The sequence below is a fragment of the Pongo pygmaeus genome, chromosome 9 (genome assembly GCF_028885625.2).
Source record: "Pongo pygmaeus isolate AG05252 chromosome 9, NHGRI_mPonPyg2-v2.0_pri, whole genome shotgun sequence".
In the NCBI taxonomy this organism is placed as follows: domain Eukaryota; kingdom Metazoa; phylum Chordata; class Mammalia; order Primates; family Hominidae; genus Pongo; species Pongo pygmaeus.
In genome coordinates, this window is record NC_072382.2 from 81,736,372 (window position 1) to 81,758,049 (window position 21,678).

The window sequence follows — 21,678 nt, forward strand, 5'->3', positions numbered from 1 at the left end:
GCTGATTTAGAAATAGAGTTTTCCAATCTGTACATTTGTTGTTCTGTAAAATTTGAACTCAACCCTAGGTCATGTGACTCTCAGCCTAGGACTCTGTCTACATCATTGTAGTGTTTCTCAGTTCATAGCACTAGGAAGAATATCTAACACAGATAGTGAAGATGTAATTTCCTGGAATAAAAGGAGGAAAATGTAAAAATCCAAAAGAATAAAAACGTCATACCAGAAAAAAAAACATGCAAGATTGTCTGAATCATTCCTTTGAATTATTGATAAGAAAGATACTGAGACTAAAATTGGTAGTGTTCATCTGACGATTATACCATTTATTAATGAAAAAGCTATGACCTAGATCATAAGGATTCTAACTCCCAACCAGAGATCTTGGAGTAGAATATGGAAAAGGTGCCAGTAAAAAGAATTGCCTGATTCCATTAAAAACATGTAAGACAAACAACTGTCTCATGATTAAGCTATTTTTTCTCTTACAGTAAATAGCTCAAAATTTCTGAGTTCTCTAGGGATAAATTTTGCACAACAGTGTAGGTGTACAAGTTTGAATATGTGAAGTAATTTTTCATTTTTTATTATCTTCTCTTCCTTTAAAAACAAAACAAAACAAAACAAAAAAACAGTACCAATCTCTTACATCAAGTCAGGTCAAATGTTGCCATAGTTGTCCTCAGGATTTTTGAATTATCAGATTCTTACTATCTCTAGGCCTTTGATTTGAAGACCTCTTTTTTGAGTACAATATATTATTGTTGTTTTGTTTGGTTTTTCCCCAAGATAGCATAGAGAATAAAAATTTTTGAAAGATATGTGCAAATCTAGATGTTGACTGCTTTTAAATGACTACCACTCAGAAGTTGGGGGTAGCCTAATTACTGATGGAGTTAAGGACACACTATTCCAAAATTTGGCACCATGGCATTTGAGGAAACAGCAGAAGCAAGAAAATTGCTCTCATTTTCTCCCCGGAGGCAGGTCCTAAAAGAATTTTCTGAATTTTCTCTGAAGAAAATCTTCATGCCATAGGTTTCCTTCCTGTATCTGGAGGAAAATAACATTCTTATTGTCAAAGACTTAGAGATCCCAAGAGAAATCTGAACAGGCCTTGCCAAGTTCCTCCGAGCTTATTACATTAGATCACACCCTTTTGTCCTCCAATTAACATTGATATGATCATTTACTCTTCCTCAAACTTAATATAAAAACCTACAGTTTTTTTACTTCTTTAGGTCTTCATTTTTGAAGGCGCCTGTCTTATGTAAAATTAATGGCATTAGTCTGTTTTCATGCTGCTGATAAAGACATACTCAAGACTGGGTAATTTATAAAGAAAAAAGAGGCTTAATGGACTCACAGTTTCACGTGGCTGGGGAGGCCTCACAATCATGGCAGAAGGCAAAAAGCACATCTTACATGGCAGCAAGCAAGACAGAATGAGAGCCAAGCAAAAGGGGAAGCCCCTTATAAAACCATCAGATCTCACGAGACTTATTCACTACCACGAGAACAGTATGGTGGAAACCAACCCTATGATTCAATTATCTCCCACTGGTTCCCTCCCACAATATGTGGGAATTATGGGAGCTATAATTCAAGATGAGATTTGCGTAAAAACACAGCCAAACCATATTACTAATATTTAACAAATGTGTATGCTTTCCTCTTGCTAATCTGCCTTTTTTCTTGGTGCCTCAGCTATGAACCTAGATGAGAAAAGAAATCTCTTTTCCTCTGTATTACCTAAAAGTTATTTACATCTTATTTTTTTCTCTTAACCATAACTGATATTTAGTAGGACACATATGTATGGTCTAAATATTGTAGGTTGGTACATAGCTCCTGCTTCAAGACCTTTGAGTGGCCTATGCCAACTCTGGTTGCCTTGCCTAACCCTCTCTCAATACCCCATACCTCCTCATGATATAAGGTTAGCTCTAGAACCCTGAGATGGGCAGCATTCTATTGTAATTTGTTGATATCGCTACCATACCAATTTTAGTATTTTTATTACCAACTATTCTCACAGCTGAATTCAACACTGAATTCTTTCAGAGTTGTTTTGACACTTCAGATTCTGAAATTATTTAGCATCTCTTAGCCATGATTTCTCAACCTCCAAAATGATACTTGCCTTGCAGTGTTGTGAAAACTAGTAATTTATGCAAAATACTCAGCACATAGTAGGTGCTTCCAAAAACACAATTCTTAAATACTAAAAAAAGAAGAAAAATGAATATGTATATCTTTCCTCATATATATGCATTATGTGAGAATACAATTTACTTACCAACTGAAATAGAGAGGTAGCAGTTTCAGAAAATCAGGGGAGAATGAGAAAGTTCTTTTATAGTATTAATAATATTTTATAGATGTTATAGTTGTATATGGTACAGGGAGGACCTTTCTTTTCTTAAAAAATTAGTAATAGCAATTTAATGCTGAATACGATATGATCTACGTTTCCAAGGAATTTAAAATGTATTATATAGTGTTTTCTTATAACCAGCCAAATACATAATTCAGAATAAGGTCAGAAACTTTATGAGCGTTGAGTTACTTCCAATCGTTAGAACCATGGTTGGGCTTTGTCACTTCAATATTTACTGAGCATATTCCATAGAGCAGGCAATATACCAGGCACTGGGGAACATAAGGATGAATAAGACTATGTCCCTGACTTCAAGAAGCTCATCAGTTAATATAAAGTATAGACCTATAAGTTATTGTAGCAAAATGAGATAGATGCAAAATAATAGAAGTACTGTCTGAGAGAATATGAGGAAAGCTTCACAGAATAGGTGTACCTTGAGGAACAGGTGGAAGGGGAATTAGCCAAGTTTTTGGAGGAAAGGAAGACATTCTAAACATACTGGACTGTTTTTATGCACTGATGTGTATCAGAGAGCAATCAAAGCCACATTCAGCTCTTGTTCCCAATGTCATTACTCCCTTCTTTGTGTAGTTTTAGTTCCAGAGCTGGGATAATTTTTGACATTTGACTTGCTCTGCTATATTTTTAAGCCTACCTCAGTATATTCATGTTCTTGTTAAATACAGTTTAACGGAATAGAAAAATATTTTCTGTAAAAATATTATCCCACCAAGAAAGCATACTCAATAATGAACTAAGCATTTCAGTTCTTTTAGTTGAATTTTTCTATTCAGATTTCATAATATACAGGTGACTATTAAAGCAATAACAATTATGGCCATTTAATAGTATTTTCTCCTCCTATTTCCTGGGGAAGGCAATTTATTTTCAAATTCATAAGCTGCAAATGGAGACTTATTATTATGGTAATGGACTAAAATGCAAAACAAATGTGGTCATGACACGTGGAAAAACATTCCCACAATGCTACCCAGGAAAGATTTGCACTTCTATGGATATTAAAAATATATGCTTCTTTATCAACATGCTCAGTTATTTATTCCACACATATTTCCCAGTGCTTCTTGTGTGCTAGACATTCTGATACAAGGATGGAAATGCACGGTTCTGGACTTCAAGATTCTAGTTGAGGGAAGAAATATTAACACTCTCTCATGGGGTCATTTTTTAAACCTGAGTTCTGCACAAAGGGGATGGTCAGAGGGCTATTTATATTTGCCTAGTGATGTCAGGGAAGGTCTCGGAAGAGGTGAGAGCTGAGACTGATGGAATAAGTGGAGTTTTCCAGATTAATACATATGGAGAGGGCATCCCAGACAAAGGGAACAACACCTGCAAAGGAACAAAGCAGAGAGTTATGCAAGTGCAGGCGGAGGGAGGAGAAGGAAAGAAGGGTTCAGAGAACTGAAACTGAATCTGAAAGTGGAGAAAGACGGGCCGTGTTTCAGGTTCTGAGGCCACAGAGTCACTGCTGTAACAATGGTTCTTTTAGAAAGATAAATCTTTGAAAACATCCTCTTCCCACGCCGTATTTCAGTCACATACTTTCAGGTTCAACCTGTCTTGTGTGAATTATTTACCTTAGAATAATCAAGAGGTAGCTACTGCATTTACCCTCTGGCGGTCCCTTAAGACTAACTTATTAGGAGGGCAAAGATGATTTCTACCTCGTTAACCACTGTACTTCTAGGGCCCAGGACAGCATGTGGCTCATAATTGGTACTCGTTGAAAATTTGTGGATTGAATAAATAAGAGGAAAAATTGATTACTGACCTAATATCATTATGGCTCTGGCAACTATTAGCTGCATCTCCTTGGGAAAGTGCTTGACATCACAGCGCATCATTTTCAACTGTAACATGTGTGTGCTACACTCCTCTTGATACTGTCAGGATTAAATTGGGTTGTTTATGTGAGAGTCAATACAAATGCCTAACCGATAAAACATCTTTCATGTGTAATACATGTTGCTTCCAGTCCCTTTTTTTTAAACCATTCTGTTTGTCTTATATACAAATTTAAATATCCTATTAAATAGCCAAACAAAGGAAGCAATCAAAATAGCAATCAAATCCGCCCTGCAATCCTGCACCTCCCGCACGCCTCACCAGCACTGGTCTATCACTTCCCATTTCACTGTTGAACATCTGGTAAAAATGATTTAAGTTCACTACCAACTTTCTAAAGGACATGCTTCAAATCTTAACATGCAGGCCTTTGCTTCTAAAATTCCCTTTGTAATGTTTTACTTTTTTAAATTTTATGATAAGTGGTCTTCTAATTGCCAAATCTACTCATCTTTTCTCTTACCAGAACTCTTAGCAGGAAGTTCTTTCTCTTTCCTTGATTTTCATGACATGTCACCCTGTGGACCCTTTCCTAATTCTTGAGAAAACGAAAGCTTGTTGTTCCCTGCCTCTTCTTCTGTCAGCCCCTTAAATTTAGACACTTCTCAAAGCAGCATACTTTTTCTCCCTTTTTCCCCTCATAATTCTACATAGACTTGGTTTCACAGCTTTGTTCTAGTCTCCCAGTAGCCACTGACAACTAGCCCTGTTTTCTTCATAATGACTAACACCAGCTGCCCAGCATCCACTGACATCTCTGCATGACAGTGGGAACATTCTTCTACATCACTGTGGTAAAGACAAATCGTCTTACTGCCCCCTTTTCCAACCTGGTTCTCCTCTTATGTATATAAGAAAGGCGATTATCTTCCTCTTTGAAATTATAATCATTTTCTGGTTCCAAAAATTATTCCATTCCCACAGACTATTCACTCAATTTAGAGAATTTTAACTTTACAGCATAGTAGGGACTCTTCCGCATAGCCTCTCACCTTTCTCAGATAATTGCAACAGTTTCCTCCCAACTCCAATTTTTATCAGAATGCTATACTCTATAGCCAAAGCAGCTCTGTATAAAGCACAGATCTATTCATGTCATTCTCCAGTTGGGCCACATTTAATTGTTCTTGTTATTAAGAAAGAAAAAAAAAATATCCCCCAAGGCATTTCAGCCCTGCAGCCAAATCTTCGAAACACCTCAGGCAACCTTCCTTCTGAAAGTGGAGAAAATGAGAAGGCTTGCCTTCACCTCAATTCATTTTCCCTTCAGATACCTGAGTCCTGTAAGACTCATTACCGTTCCCGTGTGGCCTCCCACCTTGCTGACTCGGCCTCTGCCATCTCTTCTGCCTGGAATACCATCGGTCTCCGCCAGCTGCGCTTCCGTCACTTACCACAGCCCAGATTCTACCGCTCCAAGGTTAGTCTGGGGTCTTCAGTGATATTTTCTAACACTCAACACATTAAACAAATTATATTTCTAACGTTTAGAGTTAGAAACAGTCTCCCTCATAAGTGTGTTTTATACCCATGCTCAGAAATAAGTTCGAGTGATGGTTATCTTTCGTTCATTCGGTCTGTTATTTTAGGCTGCTGCGTTATCATCAGCATTAGAGCAGGATCGTTGACTTTAGGTATAAGATTAGCAAGAAGGTTTATTACTTCAAATTAGACCTTCTGATGAGATTCAAATTCTCCCGTATAATTATTGCCAGCAAGAAATGATCCACCACCGTACATTTAATTGCGGTCTTATTTTTTTCAAGGGGGCTGTAGGGAGGAGGAGAATTACATGGGGAGATTGATTCATTGAAGTGAGTCAGGTAAACAGCGTTTAGTGCGGAGGGATTTAAAGGTTCATCCGTTTCTATTTATTCCTGTAACTTAAGAGCCCAATTAAGTATAATGGGTTAAAGTATTAAAAATCGGTTTGATTATCACTACTTACTCAGTGAGACACTGATTAAAGCTTAGGGAAAAGACAATTCTATTCATAGAGCTGAGGGAGGGAGAAAGATCAGAAATGGTTTATGGGCAGTTTTCACCTTATATTTTCAAGGCCTTTAATGAGGGGAAAATAAGGAAATTGAAAAATTTGTTCTTCAAAGGCTGACCTAAGAAGTGGTGGAGGCAGTGACAATGCTGTGTTACTTTTAGGGTGTGACAGCATGTACATTCCAGTTGCCAAACATATGCCTCATACCAGCTTGCCCCATCTGTGCTCCCTGAAAGATAGTATCTTTTCCTGAAATAAAAACGTGCTTTCTTCTTTTCCTTGTCCCTCCTACCACCACTGAGTTGTGTCATTTCAAATTATTTTAAGCTATAAATTCTTTGGTGAAATTAGTTTAACCAAGATGTCAAAGTGACAAAACAGCATATTGGAAAGAGCACTGAATATGAAGTCACAGAGAATTGATCTCAAGTCCTAATTGTGCCTCATTCTTTCTTTCCTTCATTCATGCAAGAAATGTTTTATCAGCCAGCTATGGGACCTTGGCCAAGTCAATTAACCACACTAAGATTTAGTTTCCTCTTTGTGTAATATAGATATAATCACTATGGCTTGCCTGGCAGGATTGTTGTGAGGATTGCATAAAATTATTAAAGTGAAATCATTTGTACATTCTAAAACACTATGTGAATCCTCACGTTTTGATGCTGAAAGAATAGTAAAATGGGACACCTTAAGGTCTTCAAATCCTGTCTTGCTTGTGTACCGTTTTACGCAGTTCCACTCAGTGAGCATTTACTACATGGAGTATATATACTAGAAGCCTCAGGAATACATAGGAACACGTAAGAATACATAGCAATATAGGTATTATGCCATGATTCTCTCCCTAAGGGAAAGGGAGGGGAGAGGGAGAAGCATTTACCCAGTGCAATAGCAATACAAGACAGCAGAAGCCAAGAGTTAAATAGTTGTTGCAGACAGTAAACATGTGAGTTTACAGGGAAGATGGTGTGGGGAAGGCTGCAATACTGCCTCATTGGACTCTCATGTCACTGAAGGGGACACAGTGTCCAAAGGGCTCTCATGGCTAGTTAGGACACAGCCACACAGCCAGCAGCTGATTCCACCTGGCTGCTCTCCCTGAGAAGTACCTCCAAGGTAAGACCCTGGAAATAATCACAGAAAAGAAGGAGCGATGAGTTCTGGACTGATGAATTGATTGAAAACACAGCCCTCTAAGGGCGTGGGATAAGAAGGAGGCTCTGGCTTCCTTTGCAAATATACTACTCGTTCTTCCTCTCCATCTTAAGTCACTCCTTGTCCTGTTTCCTCTCTTTCATTCTTCTTATGACTTCTATGCTCTCATATACTCTATGCTCTGTGGTAGAAAAGGGGTGTTGAGTACACACAAAATAAAAGTACTTGTGGGTTCCAGAGGAAGATCTAGCTTACTCCACAGCTTACCCTTCAAAGCTTACGACAACACACTGAGCGGGTCCCCTTAAACTCTCTGTACCTCCGTTTCCTCTGCATAAGGGGAATAATGCTTACATAGTAAGGAAGGCAATGCTTAACAAATTGACATTCTTTTGGCTTATAATAGGTACTTAATACATACCTCAATAAATATTACTATTTATTGTTGGTTGTACCAAAGAATACCCACTATGGGGTTGGGGGTTATCCTAAAAGCCTTTAAAATAACATTCTTTTTAACATAAAATTATAGCAACACTTTCCCCTTACCTCATTTCAAAATGTGTACTTTGTATGAAATATCCAAAGTTGATCAGAATACTTAATAATTTTAAAACACATTCTATAGCATTTATATTCAATAAATCATATAACTGGATCATTTCTACGTTACTAATATTTTGATATTATTAGTTTCGTGGACCAAAAAGGGAGAAGTTTTTAGAATTGGTAGATCCAAAATAGTTACTCATTCTTTAAATGATTTTTTTCTAATAAAAGAGCTATTTTTTCTCTCTCTCGCTTTAGCTGCTAGGAAGCTCAGAGTCAAACCAAACTCTCAAGTCCACCAGGTATTACCAGATCCCAGTTTTCTTTTCTTTGTCCAGTTTTACAAACCTTATTGAAAATTATTCTTTTTATAAGTTGCCTCACACACTAGCCTAATATCTTTAAGAGACCAACCATAGATAACTGTCTATTACCCTCCATCCATACATGAACTGTATTAGGCTGTTCTCATGCTGCTAATAGAGACATACCTGGGACTGGTAATTTAAAAGGAAAGAGGTTTAATGGACTCACAGTTCCATATGGCTGGGGAAGCCTTACAATCATGGCGAAAGATAAAGGAAGAGCAAAGGAACATCTTACATGGCAGCAGGCAAGAGTGCTTGTGCAGAGAAACTCACATTTATAAAAACATTAGATCTTGTGAGACTTATTCACTACTATGAGTACAGTATGGGCAAAACTGCACCCATGATTCAATTATCTCCACTTGGCTTCACCCTTGAGATGTGGGAATTATTACAATTCAAGTTGAGATTTGGGTGGAGACACAGCCAAACCATATCAATGACCTAGCACTGAAAAATCCATTTTAACTGAGAAGCCATGTGCTATAATTGTAGAAAGAGTACAACCCAATGAAGTCTAAATCCAAGTAACATGTACATATGCAAAAGAGTGATTGTTTGCAAAAAAAAAGATGGTTCTGAATTGATTTAACCTGAATATCATTTAGCCACTCATAAGTTATTATTTTTACCATTTGATTATCCCTCAAGACTATGACAGCTCTGGCATCCTCAGTTCGTAGTTCCCGAGGTTGCCCTTGAGATCATCTCCTTTCCTAAGTTGAAAGGAGAAAAACCCATAGAGGAACATGTGGAAGTGTTTTATGTTCATGGCTATAAGTTGTATATATCATTTCTGATCATAATTTATTAGCTACAATTCAGTCACCTGACCAATCTAGCCACAAAGGACACTGGAACTACCTCTCTAGCTCATAATAGTAGTCTAGCCCATACGGCTAAAACCATAAGTCTACATCAGAATTTACTTTTATTTACAAACAGTTTATTTATAGAAAGCATCACAATTTAAAAATGCACTGCCATGCACCAGTCCATTTCATCTTGTGAACCATAGCTAATTTAAAGACTTTGGATTCAGAGTTTTGATTTCCCCATGGGAAATTACTTAAACCTGCTCTATTTCTCCTCAGGTCTGTTTTAGTCTTTGTAAAATGGGCTTTGTCATCAAATAAATCTGCAGTTAAATCCTGGCTCTGGCATTGACTGCCAGGAGGTTTGGGAGATGTAATACTTTTAAAACATACCCACAAAGTTTTCAAGTGAAAATTGTTTCTATCAAAAGGTAGGGTTTATGTTTTTCTCCTTGAATCTGGGCCCTATGACTGCTTGACTGAAAGAGTATGGAGGAAGTGATGCTGTACCAGTTGCTGGCACAGGCTTTATTAAACTGGCAGCCTCCATTTTTTGTCTCTTAAGATGCTTACTCACGAAATCCAGCTGGCATGCTATGAAGAAGCCCAAGAAGTCCTTGAAGAAACCCATGTGTAGAGAAACAGCTGGTCCTGCTCTGCACTCCTGGCCATGTGGGTGAGTCACATTGAAAGTGAATCCTGAAAGTCCCAGTTGAATGCCTCCCCAGATGTCTGGTGGATCCAAGAAGGGCTGTCTCAGCCAAACTCTACCTTATTTGTGAGCAGATAAATGACTGGTATTGTCTAAAGCAAGTAAGTTTTGAGATGATTTGCTTCAGAGCAATAAATTACTAGAACAAGAGAGTTTTGTTTATTCTGTAGGAAGAGCTACCATTAGATTGTTGGCCAATTTCAGAAGAATTTCTATGCCTTATATGAATGTTACAAAATTATTTTGCTTAAAATTCAGCCTATTCAAAATTTTATAAATTTAAATCAGCTTCCTCATTAGACTTCATTAATAAAATAAATGATAATACTTGTTGTTTATTGAATTAATCTGCACTATACACCTCATGGGAGCATTTCAGGATTTCTAATTTGATTTCATAATAATTATATAGAATTAATATATTATTAATACATTAATTCTATAGAATTAATGTATTAATAATATATTAATTCTATAGAATATTAATATATTAATAATACATTAATTCTATAGAATATTAATATATTAATGCTATAGAATAAATATATTAATATGTAAATTCTATGGGATATTAATATATTATTAATATATTAATTCTATAGAATTAATATATTAATAATATATTAATATCCCATAGAATTAATATATTAATAACATATTAATATATTAATTCTATAGAATTAATATATTAATAATATATTAATATCCCATAGAATTAATATATTAATAACATATTAATGCTATGGAATATTAATATAGTAATAATATATTAATTCTATAGAATATATCTTAATAATATATTAATTCTATAGAATACATGAATAATATATTAATTCTATAGAATATATAAATAATATATTAATTCTATAGAATATTAATATATTAATAATATATTAATTCTATAGAATATTAATATATTAATAATATATTAATTCTATAGAATATTAATATAGTAATAATATATTAATTCTATAGAATTATTACTATATTAATATTCTATAGAATTATTAATATATTAATAATATATTAATATTCTATAGAATTATTATTATATCTTTTTAAATTACTGATAAGAAAATTTAGGCTTAGGGAAACTACATAGTAATTAACATCATCTGGATAGGCACACTGATGAGTAAACACTTAAGCCTATATCCTCCCCCCACCCCGTTTCATGCTACTTTTTACGTATATTATCTGATAAATAATAACTAAAAATCAATCATGACAGCAATGACTGAATGGGCTAAGAAAAGGAAATGGCTTTAATAAGACTATTGACAAAATTAGCCAAGTAGTGGAGTAGGCAGAGCATTCTAGACAGACAAAACAGTATAAGCAAAGGCTCTGAGGCATGCCATTTTTTGCCAGGGAGCTGCATATATTTTAGTATTATTGGGATTTTGAGTTTCTAGAACAGAAAATGTACAAATGTCTCAGGATCCTTAGAAAGTATGTGAAGGATGAACTAGACTACCTAAGAGTACTGGGACTACTATAGGGATAGTTAAGGAAAGAGTACTTGGAAAGCTGCAGCGTTTGAGGTCATTCAGGTGACATGATTATTTCTTTTATATGTTTCTCCATTCCTCCAATTATAAACTCCTTAAGGATAATAAACCAAACTGATGTTTCTGTGTACAGGTCCCATCTGTAATGAAGTTTTTAATACAGAAAGATGTTCAAATATATTCTCTGCATGACTGAATTTTCACTTAAACATTCTAATTTTAATAAAATGTTTCCCAGGATTACTTTAATATCTATCGCCCATTCTCTTCGAATTTTTGTGAGACAATGTATTATTTCAGGATCAGCTGAATTTAATAGGCTTATTATACTTTGACCAGTTTTTTACTAGTAAACAATCTGTCAGTATAGGAGTAATGCATATTAAATCCAGTGTAATTTATGTATAGATAGTTTGGGTTTTGTTCATTTGACTTTTTACTTGTTTCTAGATAGATAGATAGATAGATAGATAGATTGATTGATTGATTTAATGTAAGATACAGGTTCATGAGATTATGGAGGCTGAGAAGTTCTACAGTCTGCAGGCTGGAGAAGCAGGAAAGCCAACAGTGTAATTAAAAGCCCTAAGAGTTAGAGAGCTAGTGGTATAGATTTCAGTCTGTCTGAGGGCCTGAGAACAAGACCACTATAGATAGCTTCAGATTGATGTCACAGCTCAAGCACTCAAGAGAGTTAATTCAACCTTCCACAATTTTGTTCTATGCAGGTATTCAAGGGATTGGATAACACCCACCCACATTAGGGAGGGCCATTGGCTTTACTCAGTCTATCAATTGAAATGCTAACCTCTTCCAGAAACACTTTCACAGACACACCCAGAAATAATGTTTAACCAGATATCTGGCATCCAGATATAGCCCAGAGATAGCCCAGTCAAGTTGACACATAAAATTAACCATTATATCCATATATGCTAAATCTATGATAATAAGTAGACTAAGAGTTGAATTAGGATGAAGAAGAGCTGAGTCACAGCTGTGACCTCTGTTCTTCTGATAAGTTTTTCATCATGAAAATGATCATCATTTTCTCAGCCCTGGCTATATTAGGATTCTATTGTGAAAATCAATACTATCACTTTACTATTTCAGTAATAACTATAGAAGTAGCAGCAGTAGCAAAAACATTAATATTCATGACCAACATAACAACTCTGCTATATCCAATATCAGCTTTTACTGGGGACTTGCTAGATGCCAGACATTAGAGCCAGACTTTAGGTACATTACATCATTTAATTTAGAGTAACCAATGAGACATGCTCTATTATCTTCGTTCTATTATCTTTCTTCTTTACACAATTTTCTTGGCATAAGAATATGCTTTTGATATAATAATAATGAAATCAGGCAGACAACAATACATGGTGCAACATGATCTTTACCACATAAATTTAAAATGCAACCAAGGAATAAAACCAGAAAAAAAATATGACTCTTAAATCAAATAAAGTGGCTTAAACATTTTATCTCTATCTTTGGTCCCTCCTATGCCATGGCAAGACTCCTTTTTAATTCAAGTAGGGTTGCTAGATTCAGCCAATAAAACTACAGACTATGCAATCAAATTTAAGTTTCAGCAAAACATCACATATTTTTCAATATAAACATATACCACCTATTACACGGAACATACATAAGCTAAAAATTATTCACTGTTTATCTGCATTTAATTTAGTTTGATATACTGTATTTTCTCTTGCAACGCTATTTCCAAAAGCATCTTAAGGGTATGGTATATACAGAATTTAAAAGTACAGACTTTGAAGCCAGGCTCAAACTTCACCTCTGACATCTTGTTGCTTATACAAAATCTGATTCCCTTCTCTGTTTGAATTTCTTATCTTAAACTAGGGGAAACAATAGTGCCTACCCAATAAAGTTTTGAGAAAAATTAAATGGGTTAAAACAGAAATTTTACTATAGTACCTAAGATAATGTAAAAAAAATGGTATTTTAGTAATTTTCTGTAGCATAGGACTTCTCACTTCTCACTTCTCAAGCTGATTTGTAATTGTTCATTTATCTTTGTTTCCTACATACCAAGAGATATTATAGAACATAGTATATCTTTTTTAATACTATATCTAAATTTACATTATTCTTGATACATGGCATATATTCAATAGCTATGACCTCTATTCCTCTGATAAGTCAGAGTCTGTTCCTCTGATACTTTAATACAACAAATTTCTGTTGAATAAATATATCTTTAGTAGATTTCTAAGTTACATCTGATATATTATTCTGTTCCATAGTGCACTGTTCATTTGTTTAAAATGTAGACTTATAGTCCCTACCTGAAGCCATCTTTATGGATATCCCATTAGCAGAGATTAGATGATCTGTACTAATAAAATAAAGCTCTATTTCCTTTCTTATAAAATTTAGGGGGCAGAAGACCAGAATACCTACTTCATAGAGAAGACCAAAGTACCTCATGTGCCAGGGTAAGACACAGAGTGGCATGGCTCTTCTGTGAATGTCCTTCTCTGAATATTATCTCCTGTTTTAGTTGCCACTTTGTCTTTCATGGTTAGGGTTGCTCTGGGTCACTCTTCATAAGATGGCCACTTCACAGGCAGCCTCACATATCTAAATCCCAGTGCTCTTGGGTTCACACTAATGTTCTGTTCTGGATCAAGCTTTTTTTTTTAAATTATCATTTATTTATTTATTTAATTTTCCCAACCATTTTCTGTCAACCACTACTTAAAGCTTAATTGGAATGAAACTAAAGTGGGGATTATCAGTCTTAGTTGTAATTTATAACTGCCTCACTGTTCTTCCAATATACCTGGAGAGCTTTCTAAGGTCGCTGATGCTTCACAGAAGACTTGACAGTCACTCTAGTTACAAGCAATTCTGTTTGTTCACTCGGAGTTTCTCATTCTCATTTCAATGTCTCAAAAAAAAAAATCACTGGAAACAAGGCTGTGGTTTCTACTTCTTATATCGTTATGTAATACAAAGGCGAGACTGAACGCAACTACCATTTATTGTTTGCCAGGAGGGGTCAAGTATATGCTAAATGCTTTACATATGCTTTCTATTTTAATTCCCACAGCACGCCTGCAATATAGGTATTATTTTCCCATTTTATGTATCAGGAAAGGTGAAGTGGCTCACCCAAAGACACAGTCCTGCTAAGTGGCAGAGGTACATTCAAAATCCACATCTGTTTTCTCTGCACAGTATGAGGTTTTAAGGACAATGTGTTTCAGGAGAAACCTGAGTTCAACTCCAGGTTCTGCTTTTAAATAACTGTGAACACTGGATCAATGCAATCAATGTAATTCATTTTAGTTCAATTCTACATTTACTGAATACCTGCTTTATATAAGATTGTGCAAGACACCACAAGAAATAAAAGTTGAAAAGGAAATGGTGTAAGTTCTCATCAAATTAAAAACAGTAAAAAAGATTAGCTATACATGCAAAAGCTGCACTACAAAACAAGATATGACAAGTCCTGTAAAATATATATAAATTGGTTACAGACATAGAGAAAAAAAGAAAAGTTGCCAGAGAAGATCAGGAAAAGGAAAATTTGAGAAAGTCACTCAAGGCAACGGAGTATTAATAGTTAATTTTAAATGTCAACTTTACTGGACTAAAGAATTTCCAGATAGCTGGTAAAACATTATTTCTGGGTGTGTCTATGAGGGTGTTTGTGGAAGAGATTAAAATTTGAATTGGTAAACAAGTAAGGAAGATCTTCACCAATGAGGTTGGGCAGCATCCAATCCTTTGAGGGTCTAAATAGAACAGAAAGGCAGAGGAAGAGCAAATTTCCTTTCTGTTTCAGTGGGGACATCCATCTTCTCCTATCCTGGAACATTGTTCTTCCTGGTTCTTGGGCCTTTGAACTAGGACTAAATTACCCTACTAGCTTTCCTGGTTCTCCAGTTTAAAGATGTCAGATCATGAGACTTCTCAGCCTCTGTAATCACATGAGCCAATTGTTATAGTTCCAAAAATAACTATTTCTCTCTCTCCTCTCTCTCTCTCTCTCTGTGTGTGTGTGTGTGTGTGTGTGTGTGTGTGTGTGTGTGTATCTCATATCGGTTTTGTTTCTCTAGAGAATCCTGAGCAATACAGCAGTTTCTCTTAGAGCTTGAGAGACAGCACTATTCAATTAGAGTGTCCTGGACTCATCCTAGCTTTACAGCTATTATGACTGTTAGCAAAGTGCTTAACCTCTTGCAGCCTTGATTTCTTCACTGTCAAAAAGGGATAATAATATTTTCACCTAATGAGAGTTTTCGGTGGTTGTGAGAAGCAGATATGCTAGCTAGCATTTGTCAAAGCACATAGCACACCTGCTGACACAAAGTAAGCAAACACTCAATAAAGATTAAAACTTAAAACAGGAGAATTAATATTTTTGATAAGCAGCATGGAGGATGGGAGGACAAAATTGAAATCTCCAGGGACAAAATGAGTAAAAACATAAAAGGCCAAAAAAAAAAAAAAAAAAAAGGAAGAAATGTGTTTGTGAGACAGAATATAATTGATGGTAGGATGTAAGCCGATTTGAAAGGGAGGGAGTAGAATGCAGAGTGTCAGGCTGATGGTGTGAGAATGATTGAAGTGAGTTATGACAGGTGGCCCTGATATGGTACTGTTCAAAGAGGCTGGATTTACTGGGCAGGAGCAGAGCTGGCCAAAGGAGAACTGGCAGATCTTGGCAACTCTTGAGTTATGGTCTGGAAAGGGATGGGCTAAATCTAATCTTATGCTTTTGCCTTCTGTGTAACAGAGTCCTTCAAAGAGAAAGAAAAAACAAAACAAAACAAAAGATAAAGTTTTATATAAAAAAATATATATATACACACACATATGTATCTTCGGTTTGGTGCAACGTAAACTTCAGTTGATGAATGTAGAGCTTGAGAAGGAAATTTGTTACAGGAAATCTAACAGTGGGTTGAGTGCTCGACTTACTCTGAATTCTATAATTATATGTTCTTTATAATCCTCACAACATACTATAAAATAGAAATCATAAGGATTATTATTTTACAAATGAAAAAAACTGAAGTTTCACGAGTTTTAGTAACTTATCTAAAGTCATGAAGCCACAACGTGGCTAAGCAAGAGTTTGCACCTAGGCCTAATTTCAGCACCCATGATTTTATCTAGTATACAGTACTGTCTCTCTTGAAAACAATCAATCCAAATAAGTTAAATCCACTGGAACATCTTAGTGTATGATGGTAAAAACAATCTAGATAATGATACAAAGTGATATCTTCAGTAAATTATTAATTACTCTAAAATGTCTTTGTTTTACTAGTAGTTTTGCTAATAAGTATTAATCTCTAATAGACAGTTCACACTTAGCCAATCCACTTGATAATCAGTTTATTTATTATAGAGCCTTAACACAGTTATTACGTAGTTCTTTAACGCTCTGAACCAGGAGGACAGCATTTACAAAGCTGGGGTTTATAACAAGAGAAGATCGTAGAATTGATGACAGTTGATCTCTACACATAAGGGAATAATAAGTCTTTTTTAATCTAAGAGAACTGGAAAGTCTGGTTTTTGAAAGGGTTCCTTGGCAATTTAGATATTACCTCAGTTTTACAGAGTAGGAGAAGTTTCGGTGATCCTTTCCAAAAGCACATAGAATAAGTGTTGTAAGTGTTGGAACCGAGATTTAAATTTGGAAGTTTTATTTCCATCCTAGAACTAGAGACAGATCATGAAGAATTGACAAGACTTGATCTTTATTTTCAAATAAAATACAGTCCAGTTGAAGAGTCAGGTATGTAAACACACACACACACATGAAAAGAAATAGAAGATAGAACAACTGAGCTCATTTGGGTAAGTCTATTATATGAGCTCGAGTAAGAAAGCTCAGTAGGATTTTAGTCAGACAAAAGAAGGGAGTAGAAGGCATTTCAGACCAAAATAACAGAGTTGTCAAGGCATGCTGTTACTAAGTGGTGTGTATTGAAAACAGGGGGTATTCCATTTGTCTGTAGCATGGAATATGAGGAGATGGAGGGCAGAAGAAGGGCTACATTGTGAATAAACTGAAATTTCAAACTAAAGGTTTTGAATTTTATTTTGGTGATGAGTAGGAAAAAATTAAGGGACAGAAGTAGATGAATTCTAAAATTCTTAAACTGTATGTCTGTAAAGGAGGCATAGTGTAAAAGTTGACAGGCATATGATATATACAGAAATGTGCTGATTCTCCTTTTCTGTTTCCAAGACTGACACAAGTAAAAGTAAAGCCATCATACAAGAGTGGATTAGTGAAAACATCACTGCCTATCAAAACATTTAGAACAAGGAAAGAAGATATTTTTAGTCTGTGATTGTAGTAGAATAGCTGTGAAACAGTTTGATATTCTAGTCTAACAACTTTATAAAGCCACAGCAATGACTACTTTTATCTTCCTCATCAAAGATGATGCAGTTTTAATGCTCAAACTATGGCCAAGAACTTGGTCCATTTACAAGTTAACAAACAGACAGCACTAATGGATTTGAGCCCATAGAGTGGCTGTCCTAAGAAACTTTCCAAGGTGAAGTGATCTTTATTATAATAAAAAGGAAACTACGGTAACAAGCATAAAAAATTAAAATAAATAAGCAGTAATCTAAAAGGAAATTATATTGATAATGGTTGATATATAAATGCAGCATTCTTGGGGTAGCTCCTGGAACAGATTCGAACACTCAAAAATATGTGTGTCCTCTGGTTTGAAAGAGCTCTTGTACACACTGCAGCATTATCATATGAACACTAATAGGATTGGAAATGTACATAGTATGTCCTTGAAAGATTGCCTACTAATCCAGTGACTTACAGTTGAAAATATGGAGGTAGGAAAAAAAATAGAGAACAAGTCAGAGAGTTAATGCAATGAAACTAGAGAACCAGTAAATAGTAATTTTAAACAGATAATAGATTTCCTGGATCGAAGACTATTCAGGTTAGAATATTTTAATTTTCAAATTAGTAATCAACACACATTAAAGGTAGAATACTGATTTCATTTGTTTAATACTATAGAAGCAATGAATCCAGAAATCATAAAGAAATGTTCATAGTCTATATAGAACCATCATTTTTTATCTTTGCTGCATCAAACTCTATCCATCTTTTTTTTTCAAGAAGATAAAGTATAATTAATGCATCCAAGAGTTATTCCCTGGCATAAAGCCCTGTCTTCAATGCCATCCAATCCAAGTGAGGAAAAGAAGGAGAAGTGGGTTAGAGGAAAGAGTGTTGGTAAGGAGAAAACCAGCAATTCCTGCCACACTTTCTATAAGCTGTTATTGGTCAGCCTTTGGAAACGACATCTTAAAGTTGTGGATTCTGGCACTCACCCTGTTCTTGATTAAAACATAACATCTTAATTATCTAAATGTCTTTTCACCAACTGCACTAAGTTCTGCAGTAATAGGGACACTATTTAACCACCTCAGCACTTCTGGTAAGAAAGCAGCTACTGGCTGGCCTCTTACTGGGAGACCGTTTTGGTTTTTTGTTTTTTTTTCCTTCTGAATCTCAACACAATTTCCTTCACTCCTCTACCTTAAATTTGCTAGCATTAAAATAATGTATAGCATCTGTGCAAAATGAATATTTATAAGATTCATACCCCTCTTCTTAATGCCACTTCACTGAATATAACAATAAGCTTCTGTTTCTTTTTTGAAATATGTTAACAATAACACTAGCAGCAACCATGTATTGAGTGCTTACCTTGAGCCAGGTATTATGTTGAGAGCTTTTGCATATCCATTTAATCCTCACAGAAGTTCTCTGGGGTGTTATGGTCATTCTCATTTAACAGCTGGGGAATCAGGTAAAGGTATGAGTAACTGTCCCATGATTTTACAGTTATGCCTAATAGGTTGGGATTTAGCCCAATATTGTTAGATATCAAAGACCTTTCTTTTAACCAGTGATTCCCAAATTTCTGTCTCTTTGAACATTAATTCCTTAGGTTGCTCTACAAAAAAAAAGTGATCTGAGATCAAATAAATTTAATAAACACTGCATATTATGTTTTCCCCTTGGAGATTTAAAATGCATATTAGGGCAATAAAAGTTCTAAAAAGGCATACAGTCAAGAAACCAGTTTAATTTTAATTAGCTATAAATTTTCCTAATTTATTTGAGCATGGAAACTCATGTATTCTCTGTAAATTACCTTATACATCACCCACGTGGGAAAATATTGCCATACTTTTTTCTCTTGAATCAATAATTATAAGTCTCTTTGACTTCCCATTGTCTACTTTTTTACCTGAATATAAGACTTGCTTAATTACTCCACCTTCTAAAGCCTATCTTAATGGAAGTGGTGCCACCCTTTTTTGACCAGAAAGCTCCTATTGATAGATGAGTAAAGTTGTAACTAAACAATAATCTTATCTCCTTACACTCCTCCCCTTCCTTATCATCTTCTCTCCATCCCCTGTCTTGGACCTTACTAATTTTGACTGGATCTTGAAGTTACAGCTAAGACATGGTCTGCACCAGAAGGTCTCCCAAAAACACACTACCCTTCAGGTTGAATGAGAATCTTATCTCCTATGGTACTATGGTACATAGTTCTGAATGGTATGTGGCTTTTAATTCGGCTCTTGAACACGTCAGTATCTGCTACAAAGAAATGTGTAGAATAAGGAGCACGGAATCACAAAATTTGTAGAATTCCTGGAGGTGGTGAATCGAACATAAATTTTACACTCTCAAATACATTAACTACTCTGGCAGATCAAACCCCTTTATTTCTTGAAAAGGTATTTACAAATTAAAATTACAGGTCTTCACATTGGCCTTTGATACTGTTAGCAATATGTACCCTATCAACAGTTGTGGCTTTACTTAGATTTGCAATTCTTTCTTTTCCAACTCAAGTCTTTTCATTCTTTTTCTACACATGCAGCATGAATATTAGAATGAACATAGATTCTAGGGACAGGCAGAATACCATTAAGCAAAGAAGCAAACGCTACCAAGTTAATTTGCTATCTTGTGCCTCATTTTCCCCATCTGTAGCCTAAACAAAAATTAACATTCACAATTGTTATTGTTGTGAAATCACCTGGCACCTAATCAGTGTTTAGTCAATGTTAGCATTCTTTTCAATGTCAAAACCTTTATTCATGCCCTTCTTGCTATCTGAACCATAATTTGCTAAGACTCTTTCTCAAAGTTTAAGGTTGTTATGAGCTTATTTATAAAGCTTACCTTTAAAGCCAAACAGAGTGAAGCAACAGAAGGGATATAGTATTTGCAATCAGACAAACCTAAACCTGAACCCTTGCCATCTCCATTTCTTGACTATGTGAATGTAAGTAAGTTATTCAACCTCCCAAAAGTTCAGTTTTCTTATCTCTAAAGTCAGGAGTACAACATCTACCTCATGAGGTTACATCAGGCATTAAGTGGAATAGCAAAAAAGAAATGTCTAGTATTGTGCTACTGTTAATGTCTATCATTTCGTGCAGCATTCAACCATAGCATTATTTCTTGACAAATGTAGTGACTGAGTAAGAAAATGTTTCTTCCAGTTAATGCTAGATATTAAACTGAAGGAAATCTACCACAGTGTTCTAGAAGTTGATGAGATTTACCAGAATTGATTTTAGCTCTTCCATGTAGGTTTGGGGAGTGCTACAGTAAGGAGGGACAGAAGAATGTGCAAATAGAAACAGATAAATATTCCAGGCTTCCAGGGTTCATGCAACCCAATCATCAAACTCCTATTCCCAGAGCAAGGCTACTTATCCCTGTTGAGCTTGGCAGAGGAACAAAGAATTCAGGAGCTATCTTTGCCATAGAATTAGAGACTGAAGCTTGGAATTAAATCAAAGATGGTATTTTGCCCTTCCCCTTGGTAGTGAAGCCATGTACTTGTGTAATGTCTTGTTTCTTCCCAATTTCGTAATGCATTTCTGAGAGTAGGGACACGGGAAGAACCTTTTCACTCAATGGATGAGTTACTGCACATGATGCTTCAGTTTTTCTACTTGCTGCTAAAGCTTCACTTTTTCAATCCATCCAGCAAGTATCATTCTAGATTGACCTTCTTCAGTTTCCTTTATCATGACATTCAAGAACTGATTTACATCACACTGATACGATTGGCCTAGATTCCAAAACCGTATATAATGACCCTGATATTTTTATTAGAATATTTTCTAATTTCCAGACTTCTTAGTTAACACTCAGAACAACTGTAAATTGCTCCTCTTCTAATAAGTTTCTGTTCTAAAAATAATAAAAGAGCTTACTGATGCTGTGAACAACTGCTT

General features: G+C 35.3%; 1 long non-coding RNA gene across 1 annotated transcript; it reads right to left on the reverse strand.

Annotated features, from left to right (window-relative positions):
• Positions 1-9,247: 9,247 nt before the first annotated feature.
• Positions 9,248-21,443, reverse strand: LOC129008517 (uncharacterized). Its single transcript, XR_008492565.2, has 3 exons — positions 20,612-21,443; positions 19,115-19,205; positions 9,248-9,870 (listed from the first exon to the last, which is right to left on the reverse strand). It is a non-coding gene; the product is annotated as an uncharacterized LOC129008517 (long non-coding RNA).
• Between the last annotated feature and the right edge of the window lie 235 nt (positions 21,444-21,678).